This window comes from Hibiscus syriacus, unplaced genomic scaffold (genome assembly GCF_006381635.1).
Source record: "Hibiscus syriacus cultivar Baekdansim isolate YM2019G1 unplaced genomic scaffold, ASM638163v2 tig00112285_pilon, whole genome shotgun sequence".
NCBI lineage: Eukaryota > Viridiplantae > Streptophyta > Magnoliopsida > Malvales > Malvaceae > Hibiscus > Hibiscus syriacus.
Window position 1 is genome coordinate 3,453,468 of NW_024063293.1, and position 5,488 is coordinate 3,458,955.

General features: G+C 33.0%; 1 pseudogene; it reads left to right on the top strand.

The window, feature by feature from the left end:
- The first annotated feature begins 242 nt into the window (after positions 1-242).
- LOC120177147 lies at positions 243-3,000 on the top strand (annotated as a pseudogene).
- Positions 3,001-5,488: the final 2,488 nt, after the last annotated feature.

Here is a 5,488-nt window from a genome sequence, read left to right on the forward strand (position 1 = left end):
AATTTTATCTTGCCCCTTACCAAACAAAATCTGTGTAACGCTCAACCAAATAACCAAATTAGAGTGAATAAAAAAAATAACCAAATTAGAAGAAAAGGTAAAATTTAATTTTGGTCATGAAAATTAAAATTAAATTATAAATAAGTATGATTGATTTAATATTTCAGATAAAAAGAAATCATTTGTTTTTGTAACTTGGGCGTTTCCTTAGCTGTGAAAAGTCTCTGGCTGTATCTCCAATCTCGAATATCATCTCTCCGCAGGCAAACATCGGAGCTGAATTTTTTTTATTTATTCTTTCCAGAGTCTTGGCTTTCAGGTTAGGAATCGTTTCTTTTGTTCATTTTAGAAGCTTTAGAATTAGAACTTCCCCCCCCCCCCCCCATACTCCAGAATCTTGATTTAATTTTGGAATTGTTTTTCCCTTTAACGGTGAATTAGAATTGGGGTTGATGTGAAAATGAATGAACGGTGGCTGTTTTCAAGATAAATATTCATTTTCTTGTGCTGAAATTTTAGGGTTTGTTCTCAATTTCACGAATTTCTCTGGTTTATCATTTCTTTCTGGGTTTTGGATTAAAAAGTTGATAAAGTGAATCAAGTGTGTCTTTGATGGTGAAATTTAATGAAATGTTTCTGCTGTCACGTTTGCTTGTAAATGTGATTGTTATTCAGGGCAGAGTCAGGAAACTTGTCTGTAGGTCAATAAAATAAAAATTTAATTAGAAATTGTATTTTAGACCTATGTGTAGATTGTTTAAATCAATCTTATATAATTTCACTGTGAAAGATTGTTAGATTTTTGTTTTGAATTCTTTTAGTTAAATTTAATTGCTCCAATCTATGTTTTTTTCTGTGTTTTCATAACTAATAGTATTTTTATGAAGACAAAATAACTAGCAAATTACTAAATTTAGTAACTTAGCTCATCTAACAACCAAATAAACATTCAATTCTTCATCTATTTAATTGTAATTAAATTATAAAATATAAATTACCATACTCAAACATTTCATCTAAAATTTTATATATCAAATTGTTGAATTATATCATCTAATACAAATAAAATTTAAGTGAAAGTAACAGAAAATCTAACATTTAATTCTTCTAGAGCTATTATTCCGAATTAGAATTTTGTGGTACATGAATGGACTTCTGATAAATAGAGCTTATATTTTTCCCCATAAACTAACTTCATTGATGTTATCTTACTGTCTTTTAGGATTTGTTTTGTTTAACTGAAAGCATGATAAACTAGAATGGCTTTTGAGCCTATTTGTTTCTTATTTGCATGTTGCAAATACAGCAGTCTCAAACATGGAAAATGGAATCTTAGAAGTTAATTACATTCTATTTTATCATATTAGTAACTAGTTTATGTGCAGACAATTCCTATCATAGCCCATTTGTGTTTCATGTTTTATTTCTTATTTCCAAACATGTTGCAAATACAATCTCAACTGAAGTCTTAGAAGTTAATTGGATTTTTTAACCTTATAAATAACTAGGTTATTTGCATATGGTTACATTAAGGCTCATTTGTGTTGTGGCAGTTGGTTTGTCCTTCCTGTCTTAAACCACCAAGTCCTTTTGCTTCTTCAGGCACTTGAAAATTGTTAATGAGGTGATTTCTTGTGATTGAACTCTTGATAGAAAAAAAAATTACCGATAAACTATCCCTAGCCATGCTGTTTCCACTGCCCCCTTGATAACTAGTTTTCATTGCTATAAAGAAAAAATTGAAATGGAGCTAGTTTTTGTTATTTAACATAAGAAAAACAGTTCAATGTTTTGTTTGTGAGCTACAGAAAATTTTATAACTGTTGATTTGGTTCTTACCTGCAAATGCATATCTTCTCTTTCAGATTGCATGTTCCACTGCTGTGATTGACATAGCAACAGTTTGTTGGTGAAGAGTCATTGAATCAATGAAACCTTGGTTAGTATGTCTGGATTAATAATTGAAGGTCTTCCGGATGCCGTTGCCCTTAGGTGCCTAGCACGGGTTCCCTTCTACCTTTATCCTAAGTTGGAGCTTGTTTCCCATTCCTGGAGATCTGCCATTCGTAGCCCTGAGCTGCTTAAAGCTAGACAGGAAATTGGCTCAGCGGAGGAGCTTCTGTGTGTGTGTGCCTTTGATCCAGAGAATTTATGGCAGATGTATGATCCTTTACGTGACCTTTGGATTACTCTTCCTGTGCTTCCCTCAAAGGTCAGGCACCTTGCTTACTTTGGTGTGGTCTCTACTGGTGGGAAGCTGTTTGTGCTTGGTGGTGGAAGTGATGATGTTGACCCATTAACCGGTGATCAAGATGGGAGTTTTGCAACCGATGAAGTCTGGTCCTATGACCCTGTAATGCGCCGGTGGGCTCAACGTGCATCCATGATCTTACCCCGAGCTATGTTTGCATGTTGCGTTTTGAAGGGAAAGATCATCGTGGCTGGAGGTTTCACCAGCTGCAGAAAATCTATATCTCAAGCAGAAATGTATGATCCTGAGAAGGATGTCTGGATTCCAATACCTGATCTCCACCGCACCCACAATTCAGCATGCACAGGATTAGTTATAGGAGGAAAGTGCATGTCTTGCACAAGGGGTTATCTAAAGTTCAAGTTCTGGACAATGTTGGCTCTGGGTGGACAGTGGAGGATTACGGTTGGCTCCAGGGTCCAATGGCAGTTGTACAGGGAGCACTCTACGTCATGAGTTATGGACTTATTTTCAAGCAGGTAAAGGAAGTGAGAAAGGTCGTGACATCTTCTTCGGAGTTTCGTAGGAGAATCGGATTTGCAATGACAGGACTAAGAGATGAAATTTACGTGATTGGAGGGGTAATTGGCCCCGATCGCTTTAATTGGGATATCCAACCCATGTTTGATGTTGATATGTTGACGGTTGGGGGTGATAGACCTGTATGGCGTCAGGCAGCTCCGATGACCAAGTGCCGAGGAACTATTTTTGGTTGTACACAACTAATAATTTAGATCTCAAATTTATTTATTTTTGTTTCAATAGTTTGTTTGGGATGTCTACTGATGTTGAGGCATTGAATTCCCGTCGATTGGAGATGAGAAGTGATCTTTTCTCTGTTACTCTTCAATTTGTTTTGTAAGGCCTTATCTCTATCTGGTCCTGTTTTTTTCTTTTGATTTTAAAAAATAAAATAATACTAGCGGTATGAAATAAGAAAGTCAACTTAAAATGGTCCAGGACCCTAACCCTTAGAATTTAAAAGATAACTTAAGACCCACCCCTGGAGCCTCCTTTCATTGTCCATCTTCGTCCATTACTGAACTTTGCTACGGATCATCTCTTTTTATTTTATATGAGAGAAGTAACCAAAAGTGGTGGGATTTGCCTCAGTTACCAAACATATTATATGAACCGAAATCTCCTGTTTCTTTTAGTGCCCCTTCAATAATATCTCGATCAGTTGTTAATTCATTAAAATATATTGTAACCGTTAAGAAATAACTCCAGAAAAGAATCTTCCATATTATATCAATACTACAATGGCCAAAAATAATAATAATCTCCTGAAACTGAAATGATATGTTTTAGAACTAGGGTTTAGCCTAATTGACATTTAAGAAGATATTCAGTAAATGTAGATATTGGATTATTTCTCCATAGCACACTTCTTCCTTTGATATTATAATAAAACTGAATGCTATATTACCTGGGCCTGGGGGGAGTGGACCATATGACACTGAAACTTGAGTGAAGAAGATGGGCTCTAATCTTACTCTCCTTCCTCATGCCACCTATGTCTATATTGAAAAGGACGAGGCTGTGGCTGTAAAGGTAAGAAATTCATGGAGCTGCTAAGGTTATGATATCTATATTTGAAGAATGTTAGGTTTTCCTTGTGACAAAAAGCCAACCGTAGAATATATATATATCTTGCAGTACGAAGAAAATTTAGGAAACTGAAAAGTTGTATTAATATCAATGTCCTTACCCTTTAAAATACGTATCTTTTGACTGAAAGCCGTGAGACGATGAGTTGAATTGCGGCTGCAGCTTGGTAATTAATTTTTTTTATCAATATGATGTAAGTACAAGGTAATATCTATTCAAAGATAACTCTCAACCTCTTAACATTGAACGCTCATACCTCTTGACATTGAACGCTCATACCTTTGGCATCTATGATACCGAACTTGAATCCCCAAGAAATAACAACAATTCCTTTACCACGAAGATCTCTAATACGTCAATTGATGATCCAAGCGTAAAATGATTTCTGATATTTTTAGTATAACTATAATATGTTCATTGTTACGCTTTTCAAAATTTTGATTAAATCATTAAACAATATTTATATTAACATATATTAAATAAAATGAAGCTTATAATCAAAATTTTATTTCATATATGAATCTTTCAAATTTATCCCAAACTTTTAAGCTTAATACATTGCACACTTGGTAAATTATTGAGGCTTCTAACAATTTGTTTTCAGTTTATATAGTAGTCGTCCAAATATAAATTTCTACGTTCACATTTAATTTTGGAACAACTTTAATACTAAAAATAAATTACAAGTGTCTGTATATTTTACAGTTTGATAATGGTTACTGAATTAATTTTCAGATACAATTTTTTTTATCAACGATGACTCCAAATTTAGGCTACTGTTGCTCCTATATTGATGCCACTTCACTAAAAATAGTAAAATATATGTAAACAGTCATAATTATAGTTATTATGTGACCTTGATAAAGTGTAAATTTATGGGGTAGAAACAAAAACAAAATGTAAATTAGCTTTAGTTATATCACCTTACCCATGGGTGAGTACTGTCACAAGTTGATTAAGTTTACATTAATGCATGATACCTAACACATAATAGTGACTCATGTCTTGCCACATAATAGTTGTGTTATTTAAATTTTATTTTATATAAATCAAATAATAATGATTCTTTTTTTTTCTTTTCCCCCTATAATTTTACTAATCTTTTAAACATTTAGGTAGCTTTTGATATAACCTTTTTCCCAACTTTTAATGGATTTTTTTATTAATATCATTTGAATAATTTTAGTAATTCTTAGATATAATTTTGACAACACAAAATATACTGTTAAAATTTGAAAATATTTTACAAATTTCGATAACTATGATATAAGTTTGTTAATATTAGACATAATTTATACAAAAAAGGTGTTTAATAATGAATTATATGTGAACGTAAATAGTATTAACTATTATATCATTCATGCACATATACAAATGAATACGTACACAATTCTAAATAAAATAAACAATTGTGTAAGTAATTGCTTGCTTTAATGATTAATATGGTGAAAATGATAGTTAGGGCCATGCATACGTTCCCATCTGCTCATCATTCCTTGGGCGACTTCTTCTATTATTAACCCGCAAGTAATTGGCCCACGCTCTGAGTCAGCATTCGTGAGATAGGGCCCACTTTTCTATTCAATTGATTGACTTATTAAATTATTAGCAAATTTAAAAGGCATT